The sequence below is a fragment of the Protopterus annectens genome, chromosome 4.part0 (assembly GCF_019279795.1).
Source record: "Protopterus annectens isolate FY-2018-M chromosome 4.part0, PAN1.0, whole genome shotgun sequence".
NCBI classification, from domain to species: domain Eukaryota; kingdom Metazoa; phylum Chordata; order Ceratodontiformes; family Protopteridae; genus Protopterus; species Protopterus annectens.
The window spans coordinates 966,104,906-966,121,059 of NC_056733.1; the positions used below are offsets into that span (position 1 = coordinate 966,104,906).

Sequence of the window (16,154 nt, forward strand, 5' to 3'; positions counted from 1 at the left end):
AAATAGGAAATTCACCCCAGGGATCACCTCTGTGGCTCTGCTCGACAGTGGCACAGGAAAATAATTTTATTGGGTGGCAAAAGCGAGGGTACCTTTTTGGCTGGGCTTGTACAGGCCCCAGGGCCGATTTCATAGGTAGGTACTAGGCTAATATAAATAAATTATATTATAATACATACACACACACACACACACACACATACATATATATTTATTTATATTGTGTATATGTATATATATATATATATATATATATATATATATATATATATATCTGTATATATATATATACACACACACACACACACACACACACACACACACACACTTTAAATCATCAAATGTTCAGAACATAGCCATTCTGATCATAGAGACCAGAACATCGATGGTTTAAAGTGGAAGTGCCAGATAAATGAAAATGTAGAATTGTGGGTTTGTATGCAGGGCAGCAAGGTGCCCTGCATGTTGTGCGTGTGCCATCTGAGTGTTGGAATTGCAGGTATGGTACGGGAAATCTCCCGTTTAGCGCTACCGCATATAGTGGTAAATGAGAGATTTCCCTTACCCCACTGTAGTGCGATCTTGGAGTTGAAATTTGAAAGTAGGGGGGGCAAAGCATAACAGTTTTTGTGGGTCATTTTGAAACATCGATGTTCTGGTCTTGATCAGAACGTCTATATTCTGAACATTCGATGTTTCAAAGTGAATCCATACACACACGTATATTTATATATATAATGTATGTATGTATGCAGACACTGTCACTCACTGTGAAATCAGGCTCTTGTTTAATATTTTGTGTATATACACACAGGCAAATGTACATGTTATAACGTTCAAGCAGGCAGCTTATTCATATCACGGTACCCTAAATTCCCCAGAGTACTTCAAAACTTTTGCTGATCACAGCTCTATTCACTGGCCACAACAAATTTTCATAAAATACTCTAGCATTATTTCAGGACACGTTAAGTGCACACTTTGCAAGCAGGTCAGCATGAATGATGCAGTACCTTGCAATCACACTAGAAGCTTGACCTGCTCCACCTTTGTTCATTCCAGTGGCACAACTTAATTATATTCATTCACCAGGGTAGAGCACTGAAAGTGCCAATTTCCATGAAGGGTTGCGCTAAAAACCATTTCCAAAAACAACAGCAGAGCAGACCCCCTTAAAACAACCACTAAACCGGTTCCACGTCTCAAGAGTGGAACACTCTCCATAAAAAACAAAATCTGCCAATACACTCAGCACATGCACAATGAGCCCAGCTTTTCCAGCCTAATAAAAAAGTGGGCAGCAAAATCAATAAGACTGCACTCTCCCCATCCCCCTACCCACCCATACATGCTTACAAGTCACAGCAGACTCCTAGAGAGACTAGGAACAAAATATTACCAGGACCTTCTTCCACATCAAACACACCTACAGACAATTTAGAAAAACATACGTGCTGTGCAGCTTTGAAATGTGACAAAACACCAAGTAATTTCATGCAACCAGAGAGGCCAAACAGCCACTGCCCAGAGCGCACTCCAGCTAAGAGCTAAACCAACAAATCTCTACAATACTGCCCAGTATCCTATTCGGCACTACTGAGACATGGGTGCCAAGGTCCAGACCTCTTCTGTGGGCAGCCATTGAGATCACAGCATGGACAGGGTAGCAGATCATACAGACCAATTTTGCCCTCACCTGTCCCTAATCTAAGCTGAAAGCAAAAAGGCTACAAGGATGCACCCACATTAAATACTTCAGACTGGCCTGAAGGCAATGGCTCTCCTGACGTACATCTCAACCTACAGCTACAATCTTCTTTGCAAGGCACAATTATAATCACTCTCACACAATTACTCCATAATTTATTCACAACTTCTGTGACATAGTGTTTTCAATCTGAATAGGTGTCAAATTTCTCTCTCTCAGTCTCTGGCACGCTGGTAAACTGTATTGTTTACTTCAATATATTCTAGAGTTAAAGTACAATCTACAGTTTTTCTACAGCATGTAAAATGACTAGACAGTAAAATCCTGTGGTCTTATTATAAATGAATTTTTAGTAAACTTGCTCATCACAGCACAACATTTTAGCAGCCTTTCTTTTCAAATTTACCCTGCCACTCTGCAGTTGCACCAATGCACAAGTAAAAGGTCATTTAAACTGAGCCAATGAGCCAACAACCCATCAGTATAGGGAAAGCAGCAGTCCTGACTGTTGCAATGGTACATTACTTTTCACTATTACAGTATAGAAACAAAAGCAACGATGTCTCTAACTGAAATTGTTTTATTTTTCAATATGCAAGTTTGTGGATATGAACTTTATGCAGCAGGTTTAAAATTCCCAGTTGTTTGAAATTTCTGCACAAGTGAACTATTAAAAGTTTAGACCAGTAAAAGTTTAGACCATTAAAACAGAAACTACCTTCTGCTGTATACCATGAGGAAAGAACATGGCTTTAAAAACACATTAAAATCACTGCAGTACTTTGTCATACAAGAGAGTGTTTTAATTTACAAATTCTAGATATTCTGAATAGCAATCCACACACTATAAAAAAATGGACTCTTGCCAGCAATATCACACAGAATAACCACTTTTCCATGTTTAAATTTCACAGTGATATATACTTCAGGTTTCTTTCTGTCCAAGCAAGACACTGTGTTCCCGTTCTCTTTACAATCTGTGATGCTTACGCAAGATTCAAGCATCATGTTAGCATTGCTCTTTGTATTTCATACCAACAGTCACAGCCCAAGACCCACATGCTGCTGGCCTGCCTTCCAAAACAATACCATACTAAAACTTGTCAGGAGCCAACTTGTAAACGAACCAACCAAGAGAAAAATCAAAAATTTAAGGATAGGACCTTGCAACAAAACGTACCTTGCTCTGAACAACAAGATCATGGAACCTCATGCACAAGTAGTTTTCTAAGCAACACAGATAAGTTAGGAATAAACTCTCCAGTCTGAATAAATGCACACAGAAGCAGACTTGTTCTGAGGTTTGTTACCAATAACTTCCTCGATATCAAGTTGGAGACTGAGATTTTCAGAAGCTTCTCTCTGAAATACTAACTGGCTACACTGCAGCAGACACCATTTATCCATTTTGTTGGTTCAAGTTGCTTTAACTCCCAGTGACACTACTGTAATTCTTTAATCTTTTTAAATACAAGCATGCAAAATGCATCCATCAGAGAAACAGTTACAGGAGTAATTTCAAAGATACCCCTCAAAATAAAACAGGTTTCGGGGTGGGGGTGGCAGAATCAGCGTCTCAGACTTAAAATCAGGACTCAAAAAAACTAATTTGGTCTGTACAATAAAGTGTTGGAATTAACATTAACTGGATTATTCCCACAAGACTGGTAGCCTCTTTCCAGAGGAGACCTGAAGTGGTATTTACACTAGCAGGGGAACTTTGGCCAGGGTATGGGGGAACTTCCCTACTCTTTTCGGTAGGTGTCACAGGAGCTCTACCACCAACGCAAGCAGCTGGGACCGATTTTAATATCACTTCAAAAGGACAACACACTCAGGGGTGGGTCACTTCCCTTATACACAGCAATCAACTACATAGTGTAGGAATAAACCCACAGTTTCTGCACCACAGACATAACAAAAAGTGTACTTAAGCACCATTCCAGTTAATTTGCCAGAAACACTACTACTCAAAACGTATTCACAGTATCATGCTTGCAAACACTATCATTTACCTTACAGCTTTTAAACAGTTGCCATAACTTCTGTACTGAACAGTCTGGTTTCAGAAACTCACAAAGGCTCCAATAGTCTGCAAACAAGCTACAACATTACATTTTAATATCTGCAAGGGACTCTCCTCAAATACTCTTATGTCCACAAACTCAGGAGGAGGTATTTACTTCCCCCAGTGGTAGTACTTTAAATAAAAGCATTCAAGCTTGCACTCAGAGCAGCAGGATCCTTTTTTTTTTTTTTTATCACAGAAAGAAAACCATCTCACCACAAAGGCAAGGCCACAGGAAATCAAACTGCAAGCCAGATGACAAAGGAATTGACAATGAATAGTGGCAGTCAGTAACAAATACCAGCTCATCCATCCTGGACAATAGGCTCTGGACCATGAACTGTCAACTGCAAAGGAGACTGGTGGGGGATACGCAGCAAATGGTCCAGGGACATGAACCTGACTCTACAACATGGCAAGCCTGTAGAGAAGCCCTCAAATCATGCAGACTCTGCTACTTCACTGGCATGTAGGGCCCCAGCCCCTGAACCTGCCATGGTTAAGAGCAACACCTAGCGCTCAAACCAATAAAACAAACAGCCAGCTCACTTCCTTACAGTCTTAAGGTCACCTCAATTACTCAAATCAGTACACAAACATACAAGACGCCAAAATGTTTGTACCGCATTTTTCAGAAGAAAACTGCCCTTAAATCAAGACTGCATTGCAAGACTCAATGCAAAGCTAGAACACCACACACTGATGCTACATATGAAGTTCAGGCTTTCATAAGTAGACATCTTATTTTATAAACTACTATCCCAATCATTCCCAGATCTCAGCTATACAACCACACAAAAGCATGTAGCCTTTGCAAAGGCAGGACACATAGGTCAGTGGACCATTTTTTTGCAGATGCAGCTCAGGTGTGAATATTCAAATACATCACTACACACTGGTATACAAAAACTGCACACAGAGAAATTCAAATGTCTGTAGACACAGTAAGTTGCCTTAGACTGAAAAATGCAAGAGTAAATGAAGGTTTACTGTCCAGAACTCAGGTGCATGCGGACACACACAGAACTTGTAAGGGAAGTAAATGCACCAATAATTTTTTTTTTTCACAGCACCTATGCTCATCTATCAGAAAAAGTGTGAGACAGAAAGAGAGAAAGATCAAATTAGATAGTCATTCAGAAAGCAGTCACACTTTGCATTTTTAGTGAAGCGGAGTTTTAGGCAGACCATAAACTAAATGCTGGATAATTAAAACATTTTCCTATGGGAGGAAGGAATTCCCTTAGTCTGGGAGCCAAGAACAAGACTGTGAAGACCACTGTACATTTCACTTAAAAGCCTGTGTACGCAGGGGGCATGGGGGGGGGGTCATTAAATAGCTAATCTGTCAGCAAGGAAACAAAGAGAAAAAAAAACAAGTTCAGTTTAACCAGTCTGAAAAGACAGATCAAATTACTGTTTTACAAGTAGTCCATCAGCTTTTGGTAAGCCTGAGCAGTTTTGGCCTGTACTGGAAACTAGTGACATGACAGAAAAGGTAGTATGGAGAAACCATACTTTAGCTTAGGAAGCAAGATGCTCTACTACTTAAATTGGCAAGGTGGGTTGGTCCTTGGACCCCATTTTAAGGATGACCAGGCAGAACAACAACTACACCACCACAAAACAGCTCAGACCATTACAAAGCAATATAAAATTAGTAGACAACAGGGATGGCCTTAAACCCACTGGACCTACATGGCCCAACAGGGCCCCAGTCCCATGGCCAGTGGTAGAGTAGAGTCCAGTAAAGAAAGAGTGTCGCACATTTCTTAACTTCTGGGCTTTCTGCTTTGTTCTACCCATGATCTACACAATAAATAATTAAGAGAATCTCAAAAGGCACTGTGTCTAATTCACTGTGGGTGGAACTGAGCAGATAATCTAGTAACTTTGAATGATTGAGGATAAATGGCTACAACAGCACCAGGAATCTGTAAATGGCACAGTTAGCATCTCTGGAGGGTCTACAAGATGGTACTGAAGTTGGAGTGCATCTCACATAGAATGGCACAGGTAAACAAATTTGTACTGAAACAACAAAAGTGGCTATTAACTGCCGGGTATGGGGGCAGTCTACAGATGAAACTTACAATCCTGCTTTTCTTTAGAACAAGCAGACATTCTAGTTTTGCAGGACTGGCATCCGTTTGTGAATAGCACACTGCATTGCTTTTACTGTGACATTTCAGGACCAGATGTCTGAGGTGCATCTACAGTTGATAAAAATGGTTGCAATTGATGGGTACATAGACTGCACACACAACAGACTTAATCCTCTTTCTTTCATAGCGCTACAGTCAACTGGCTTTGCAGGAGCAGTGCAGCACAGTGCACTAAATTCGATTAGTGTATCGAAGAGTAATTAGCCATAACTTCTTTCATTTTTCATGGCAGTCAAACACTGGCCTTGCACACAGTAAGTGGCAATTTGAGCAGACTGTGCAAATTCGAATAATTACCACCACAGTAGTGCAGCGACCAGCATAGTCACATCACAACTTGGTTCACAAGTTAAGTTCTTGGCTGTGGTTACTTCTGTGTAGAGTATGCATGCACTCCTTGTCTCTATATTGTATTCAGATGCTCTGGTTTCTTCACAACAGAAAAGCACTTAGGTGAACTTCTCCAATGTGCCTATAGGCAAAGGTACAGTGCACACTTATGTGCCTATAAGCAGAGGTACAGTGCACACTTATGTGAACTTCTCCAATGTGCCTACAGGCAAAGGTACAGTGCACACTTAGGTGAACTTCTCCAATGTGCCTATAGGCAAAGGTACAGTGCACACTTATGTGAACTTCTCCAATGTGCCTACAGGCAAAGGTACAGTGCACACTTAGGTGAACTTCTCCAATGTGCCTACAGGCAAAGCTACAGTGCACACTTAGGTGAACTTCTCCAATGTGCCTACAGGCAAAGGTACAGTGCACACTTAGGTGAACTTCTCCAATGTGCCTACAGGCAAAGGTACAGTGCACACTTAGGTGAACTTCTCCAATGTGCCTACAGGCAAAGGTACAGTGCACACTTATGTGACTGTATAGCTTGTGATCTACCTAGCTTGTCACGGGTTGTGACAGTGTTGTGTGTACACACACATGAAAGCATGTCACTAATTTTACTTGTGGTCACACACAATATGGAAGGGGGGGGACGTATGCAGTTTGTGTTGAGATTTATTACACAAACACACCCACCCTTTGTCTCTATCTCTACAGCCATATTCCCAAAAGAGCACCCCCACAGGGGCCTCTCAGCTTTTACCTCCTAAACAAGTTCAAGATTATCCTGACACTGATACAATAGTTTGAGAAACAGGTTTACTGGTATGTTAGCGTACACCTTCCCAATGAAAAAACATCTTTACACAGGGCAACATCCCATTATAAAATGGACCATAATGGGGTGCCAGAGTAGGGTAAGCAAGCCTTAAACAGAGGAACTGCAGAAAATTCTCCATCTGGGGTAACGCAGGACTCTGTCTGTTTTACCACAACTGAGAACAAAATAAGCTAATAAAATCAGTACATTTATTTGTTTTAACATACAGTAATACTTTATATGCTAGACACTGAATTTGAAACAATTGCATGTTCAAGAAGCCAGCATATGGAGAACTTGGCTGAGGGGCCTCACCAAAATGGTCCGAAATGGGCCCCACAATTGCCAAGGTTGGCCCTGCAATAGAACATAAACACAATTTGATACAGACTTTTGAAAGAGACTAACACTCCGTTGAAGCATGGAACATACCACCGGAAGATGCACTGGGGTTGGGGGGGTTAAAAATATTTCACACAAACCTGGTCACGTACAGGCGATAGTTAAAAAGACTACTTTACTAGCACTCAAGTTTACCAAGTAATGCTAAGCACTAGCTTTACTGCAAAAGTATCTACCCCTGGACAATGAAACAAATACAAATTGCTAGATCCTTTTTAAGCCCACAATAAACTCGACTCATTTCCAAAGGTAAACCTAACACAACCTTACTAAATCTCCTTTTGAAAAGTCAGGCAGCTGTCTTCAGTGCACGAAAGCAACAAAATGATGATGATAAAAAGTTACATAGAATTTTTATTAAACAGTTTAACATGAAAGTAGAAAGTAAAAAGGTTAGGACCGCTAAGCAATCTGCTTTTCAAGTGATGTGCAATGGTGATCTCTACTAAAATACAGATGAATAGAGCAATAAATGTCGTTCGTAATGGTTGGACTTCTGTGAGGGTTTTAGAAAACACTTCAAGTAATGATGGGCGAGTGTACATTGCAGATGAAGAACTACTACACTGACTGCAGCGACATGCAATGGAAAACACAAGCAATGTGAAAGGCCATCAAATGACAGGCTTTTAATTGCTTATCTGCCTTGCCCACTATCGCATTTGTCAAAGACATGTGGGGACCTAGTATATACACCTTAAGTAGTTCTACCACATAACCCAAAGAATCAGATATTCATCCGAATCTCTGAGATTCAGAGACTTGCTCTTGGTATGTACCAAACAGAGCAGCTGTCTTTCCCACAGCCAAGTTTGAAAGTGGTTAGCTGCAAGCCTTCTACATAAACATGAGAAAGCATGCTGTAAACATTGCTAGAATGTGAATTATGACTGGAACTACTCTATACAGAAGGTCCTCAGTGCAAAAGGTAATCATTGAAAGATGCGTATTATTTATGATGAAACAGACAGAAAATACGAGTTGGAAAACTGATTCATGCAGTAGTTCTTAACCGAAGGTATCCTGTTCAGTTTGATTATCACCATTTTGGATCTTCCAAAGTAGCACAACGTGACACACACACAAGAACATGTGCAATAAAAATATCCTGATGAAGCCCTTCACCAATGTAAATAAATTACTTACAGTTACTGACTGTAATGAGAACATTATGAAACAGTTCTAAAAATCATACTGGGTGTCAGTAAGAATTCCATATTTAACACGTACCCAAACAGATAGTTGCAACTCCACCCCCCCATAACTCCATAACAAAGAAAATACATTGGGGAGGTTATTATTAAAGGGGTAATACCAGGTAAATACAAACAAGCAAGAAAATGGCACATTTATGGATACCGACACTATATACAGAGAGAGTAGTAATCCATACGAGGGGGGGTTACTCTGGATAACGATACTATATACAGAGAGAGTAGTAATCCATACGAGGGGGGGTTACTCTGGATAACAATACTAAATACAGAGAGTGTAGTAATCCATATGGGGGGGTTACTCTGGATAACAATACTGTATACAGAGAGAGTTAGTAATCCATACGAGGAGGGTTTAACGCTGGATAACGATACTATATACAGAGTGTATAGTAATCCATACGGGGGGGACTACTCTGGATAACGATACTATATACAGAGAGAGTTAGTAATCCATACGACGGAGGGTTACGCTGGATAACGATACTATATACAGAGAGTGTAGTAATCCATACGAGGGGGGGTTACTCTGGATAACAATACTATATACAGAGAGTGTAGTAATCCATATGGGGGGGGTTACTCTGGATAACGATACTGTATACAGAGCGAGTTAGTAAGCCATACGAGGAGGGGTTACTCTGGATAACGATACTATATACAGAGAGTGTAGTAATCCATACGAGGGGGGTTTACTCTGGATAACAATACTATATACAGAAAGAGTGTAGTAATCCATACGAGGGGGGGTTACTCTGGATAACAATACTATATACAGAAAGTGTAGTAATCCATATGGGGGGGTTATTCTGGATAACGATACTATATACAGAAAGAGTGTAGTAATCCATATGGGGGGGTTATTCTGGATAACGATACTATATACAGAAAGAGTGTAGTAATCCATATGGGGGGGTTATTCTGGATAACGATACTATATACAGAGAGTGTAGTAATCCATACGGGGGGGTTACTCTGGATAATGATACTATATACAGAGTTGGTAATCCATACGAGGGGGGGTTACTCTGGATAACGATACTATATACAGAGTTAGTAATCCATACTAAGGGGGGTTACTCTGGATAACAATACTATATACAGAGAGTGTAGTAATCCATACGAGGGGGGTTACTCTGGATAACGATACTATATACAGAGAGTGTAGTAATCCATACGGGGGGGTTACTCTGGATAACGATACTATATACAGAGAGTGTAGTAATCCATACGAGGGGGGGTTACTCTGGATAACGATACTATATACAGAGAGTGTAGTAATCCACACGGGGGGTTACTCTGGATAACGATACTATATACAGAGAGTGTAGTAATCCATACAGGGGGGTTACTCTGGATAACGACACTATATACAAAGAGTGTAGTAATCCATACAGGGGGGTTACTCTGGATAACGACACTATATACAAAGAATGTAGTCATCCATATGAGGGGGGTTACTCTGGATAACGACACTATATACAGAGAGTGTAGTAATCCATACGGGGGGTTACTCTGGATAACGATACTATATAGAGAGAGTGTAGTAATCCATAGGGGGGGGTTACTCTGGATAACGACACTATATACAGAGAGTGTAGTAATCCATACGAGGGGGGGGTTACTCTGGATAACGATACTATATACAGAGAGTGTAGTAATCCATACGAGGGGGGGTTACTCTGGATAACGATACTATATACAGAGTGTAGTAATCCACACGGGGGGGGGGGTTTACTCTGGATAACGATACTATATACAGAGAGAGTTAGTAATCCATACGAGGGGGGTTACTCTGGATAACGATACTATATACAGAGAGTGTAGTAATCCATACGGGGGGGTACTCTGGATAACGACACTATATACAGAGAGTGTAGTAATCCATACGGGGGGGTTACTCTGGATAACGATACTATATACAGAGTGTAGTAATCCATATGGGGGGTTACTCTGGATAACAATACTATATACAGAGAGTGTAGTAATCCATACGAGGGGGGGTTACTCTGGATAACGATACTATATACAGAGAGTGTAGTAATCCATACGAGGGGGTTACTCTGGATAACGATACTATATACAGAGAGTGTAGTAATCCATACGAGGGGGGTTACTCTGGATAACGATACTATATACAGAGAGTGTAGTAATCCATATGGGGGGGTTATTCTGGATAACGATACTATATACAGAGAGTGTAGTAATCCATACGAGGGGGGGGGGTTACTCTGGATAATGATACTATATACAGAGTTGGTAATCCATACGAGGGGGGGTTACTCTGGATAACGATACTATATACAGAGTTAGTAATCCATACGAAGGGGGGTTACTCTGGATAACAATACTATATACAGAGAGTGTAGTAATCCACACGGGGGGGTTACTCTGGATAACAATACTATATACAGAGAGTGTAGTAATCCATACGGGGGGGTTACTCTGGCTAACGATACTATATACAGAGAGTGTAGTAATCCACACGGGGGGTTACTCTGGCTAACGATACTATATACAGAGAGTGTAGTAATCCACACGGGGGGGTTACTCTGGATAACGATACTATATACAGAGTGTAGTAATCCATACGAGGGGGGGTTACTCTGGATAACAATACTATATACAGAGAGTGTAGTAATCCACACGGGGGGGGTTACTCTGGATAACGATACTATATACAGAGAGTGTAGTAATCCATACGAGGGGGGGTTACTCTGGATAACGATACTATATACAGAGTGTAGTAATCCATACGAGGGGGGGTTACTCTGGATAACGATACTATATATAGAGAGAGTGTAGTAATCCATACGAGGGGGGGTTACTCTGGATAACGATACTATATACAGAGAGTGTAGTAATCCACACAGGGGTTACTCTGGATAACGATACTATATACAGAGTTGGTAATCCATACGAAGGGGGGTTACTCTGGATAACAATACTATAGGGTTGGGAGGGTGGCCTAATGGTTAAGGTGTTTGCCTTACAAACACTATATACAGAGAGTGTAGTAATCCATATGAGGGGGTTACTCTGGATAGGCTTAAAATGGCTCGAGAGTGTAGTAATCCATACGAGGGTACTAACCTATGAACCTATATACAGAGAGTGTAGTAATCCATACGAGGGGGTTTACTCTGGCTAACGATACTATATACAGAGAGTGTAGTAATCCATACGGGGGTACTCTGGATAACGATACTATATACAGAGTGTAGTAATCCATACGGGGGGTTACTCTGGATAACGACACTATATACAGACAATGTAGTAATCCATACGAGGGGGGTTACTCTGGATAACGACACTATATACAGAGAGTGTAGTAATCCATACGGGGGGGGGGGTTATTCTGGATAACTATATTATATATAGAGAGAATGTAGTAATCCATACTAGGGGGGGTTACTCTTGATAACGATACTATATACAGAGTGTGTAGTAATCCACACGGGGGGGTTTACTCTGGATAACGATACTATATATATATACAGAGAGTGTAGTAATCCATACGGGGGGGTTACTCTGGATAACGACACTATATATACAGAGAGTGTAGTAATCCATACGGGGGGGTTACTCTGGATAAATATACTATATACAGAGAGTGTAGTAATCCATATGGGTGGGGCTACTCTGGATAACAATACTATATACAGAGAGAGTGTAGTAATCCATACGAGGGGGGTTACTCTGGATAACAATACTATATACAGAGAGTGTAGTAATCCATACGTGGGGGGGCTATTCTGGATAACGATACTATATACAGAGAGTGTAGTAATCCACACGGGGGGGGGTTACTCTGGATAACGATACTATATACAGGAACATTTTTCAGAGTGCAGTAATCCATACTTGGGGGGGGGGGGGTTACTTTCACCCTCATACTCGGGAGCTTTTCACATCACCCAAACTTTCTGCAAAAGCATTAGTACATTCAGTTTATGGGATTCCATTCAGTCAACCTCTTAACAAAAGACATTGCATTATATGCAATACTACCCACAAGGAAATACAGTCAAATAAAGTGATGCCTCTAGATCAAGAGTACATAAAACAGCACGAACCGATTAAAGTACAGACCTTCACTTTTACCAAAGAGTCAGAACATGGTACTACCAGAAATTGCTTCAAATGGACTGGTCTTAACAACAGACCTGACTGGAAAGGCCACCCCATAAGCATTTTTTGAGGTAGACCTACAGTACAAAAACATCCGCGGAACTACTGAATCTAGTTTTGTAAAACAGGACCTGTACTTCATTATTCAACAAAACTTAATTACGTAATAAAACACCACTCCCACTTTCACCATTAGCTTTCTTACATACATGTTTAAGACGCACACTTTCAGTACAAGTTTAACTACAATCACACAAAGCAAGACTTTCTAAAATTACTCTGGTAGCAGCACAATGCACACACCTATTCCATCAGATGATCTACCCATCCATTTAACACATTCAGACACGCACAAAAAAAAACAAACAGGTGAATTCAATACCATCCACATGAATTAAATATTATGAAAACATACATTTTTGTACAACAGGATGGCTGTAATAACAACTCAAAAACAGATTCTTCACACTACGAGACAGTGGGCTAAAATGATTCATGACAGCAATACAAGCATAAAAAAAAAAAAAAAAAAACTGATTAAGCAGGATTTGCAGTTAACCCACTAACAGGGAAATGGGTTGAGAGACCAGGACAAGCATCTCCTAGTCTTTTGTTTTAAAAATTTATAGCAAGAGCAACCCAGCATGTACCAAGAATGTACAAAAAGGCCATTCAACTATCACCACTATAATATGTGATCGTACAGTAAAGGAATTACAGTGAAATAGACTTTAAACATCTAGGAATCTATAAAATGTAATTAATAAGGTTTTCAAAAAGCACACACAATAATAATCAGTGTGCATTTATAACAAAGAAATAAGCCTCTTTAACAACTTTCACGTTATTTGCTTTTTACAGTCATATACCCACACACAAGGTCCAAGGTTCCTAGTCTAGCATGATAACCCAATTAACAGCTTAAGAATATGTACCATCACAAACACTGCCATATATACAAACAGCATGACAGCAATCACTGACATAACCATGTCAAGCAAAAAGAAAGCATGAGTGTCAATTACCCTATCTAAAACTATGGGAAATTCTTTGTGGACAGGGTTAGCTCCACTAACCTAGTAAGGGACACCAATTTAAGAATACTGTATGAAAGTTTGCAGAAATGATCAAGCCTGCACGGGGACAAGTGCTATGCAATCAGCTGTTACCATTCAACACACAGTGCCAGAATCATCCTCCCTATACTGCACACAAGTTACAACAGTTTTTAATATGCCTTACAGACTATTCTGCTCCATGGTGGGGGTGGGTCAACCCAGTACATACCTGCAACTAAATATTGTGCATCTACTACATAATACCACGTGCAATTTCACCACATCATATACAATATATTATTTGTAATTATACAATTTTTTTGCCTCCGTCTTGAAATAATGAAACTTAAATCGTGAAAGTCTGCGAGCTTAACATAAATAAAATACAAGTGTCTAGTTTTCACAATTTTTTTAACAAAAATAAAATATAATACAGAACACAATTAATTTAGAACAAAATTAAACACTTTTTGGAAAACTAAACTACATAATGAAACTTATAATAGAATATAGTTGAGTCACCCCCCCCAAAAAAAAAATCAGGCCTTTTATTACAGAGTTACTCAACAAAACAAACATTTTAAATCTGTAAACGTATTATGGGTACTTTCAATACGACTGCAGACATTTTTAAATAACGACAAAGTTTAACAATGTTGTCCAGAAACGTCGACACCCCAACTTCATAACAAAAACAAACGATTTTGCAATGTATGCTTCATAAATTTTGAAATATGCTACGGACTTTTGTCATCAAGTCAATATTAGTTGTATAACAACTACCCCGTCCAAAGTGCTCCTTAACACCCACCCGCACCCCTTTCCTCCGACCAATACCTTTAAAAACACCTGATCTCCCAATCCGTTCAAAACGACAGCCCCCGTTCTCTATTAACCGTGCCGTCGCTCAATATATACGAATACAATGGCTTCAAGAGCTGCTCTCCCTGCTGCTGTGTTGTTGCTCTTGGCTGATCTTGTGATTACACCTCCCTCCCTCCGCTGCCATGCGCTCTCTTACAGCAGCAGCTATATAGAATACGAGAATTTTTCTACAGATGGCGGTGCACGAGAAGCTGTACTGGCAGCAACAACAGCTCTGCGGACCGCCCCACAGTACGTAAACTCTGCGCGACGACGCTGTATGGGACGTCATAGCTTGTTAGAAGTGTGTTATGTATTTGAATAGTGAGCCCTTTCTATTATCTTTGTAAGGCCGGTTTATTGGTGAGTATTACGGGAGAATGTACAGTACCTGACTTGTTAGGAGAAGCGTGGAATAAAAACATAGTTTCTTGTTTAAAGATATTATATTTTGTGTAAATTAAGCCTGCAATCTACCAGTGTAGTACCTCGTATGAATAACTTGAATAGGTGGCAACAATGTCTTAAACCAGTAGTTAAATGTTCTTTTGCGGCAGGAAGTTGTGCATTAAATGATTGTTACTATTTTGTAAAGAATTCTATTATTACATTACGTTTTTGTATGGCACTTGATCGGTGTATTAAGAGATGTCATTATAGTGAAAAGACAGTACAATTACGCTTGTTTAACTGTCAGTGATGTTAACGTCATTTTGGAAATGCTGAATGTAAGGTGTTTTTCTAAAAAAGTACTTGGCTTAGGACAGGGGAAATTAGCATACCTTGTCACTCAGATGTGTGATGACCTGCCAATCAATGCGGACACGCCCTAAAGTGCGCAGAACCGCCTTCGAGGTACTACACTGGTAGCTCACTATTAAGGTTGGAAGCGTAGCTCTGGCTACTAGTTAGGTTATTTGCAAGGCGTATGTATTCCTGGGATTTGGCTGCTGTTCAGCAAAATAAGTATCTAGATGTATGTTTTAGCATTGTTAGTTGGTGTGGTATTATGGTTGAGTTATTGTTGGTGGGAGCTGATGGCAAATCCATTAAGTTAGGGTTACCACCTGTCCCACTGCGAGGGGCAGTCCCTCTTAGGGCAGCTGTGTCCTGTAAAAAAAATTGTAAAAATGGCAAATGTCCTGAGATTTTAGGACAAATTTATTTAATCTATTTTAGGTAATAGTTGCATAAAACAGTTTTTCTGTATATGAAAAATCTAAATGCTATAAGAAACAGAATAAGCCAGTAAAATGCTACAAGAATAAACTTTTATTTAGGCAAAACAGTGAAATTCTGTCCTTTGTACTGACCATGGGTATGTCTTGCCCTGCAAAATCTGACGTTTGCACCAAATATGTCCCACGTATGTGCTTGTTGGCTCT

General features: G+C 40.1%; 1 protein-coding gene across 2 annotated transcripts in view; it reads right to left on the reverse strand.

Annotated features, from left to right (window-relative positions):
* The window catches only part of CNOT6 (CCR4-NOT transcription complex subunit 6), a 1,957,714-nt gene extending 1,942,717 nt beyond the window's left edge, over positions 1–14,997 (reverse strand). Inside the window, exon 1 of one of the 2 annotated variants that reach the window (XM_044068935.1) lies at positions 14,743–14,997. The gene's annotated coding sequence lies outside the window, so the exon portion shown is untranslated. The remainder of the gene's footprint in view (positions 1–14,742) is intronic. The other variant, XM_044068934.1, reaches the window with a different exon arrangement.
* Between the last annotated feature and the right edge of the window lie 1,157 nt (positions 14,998–16,154).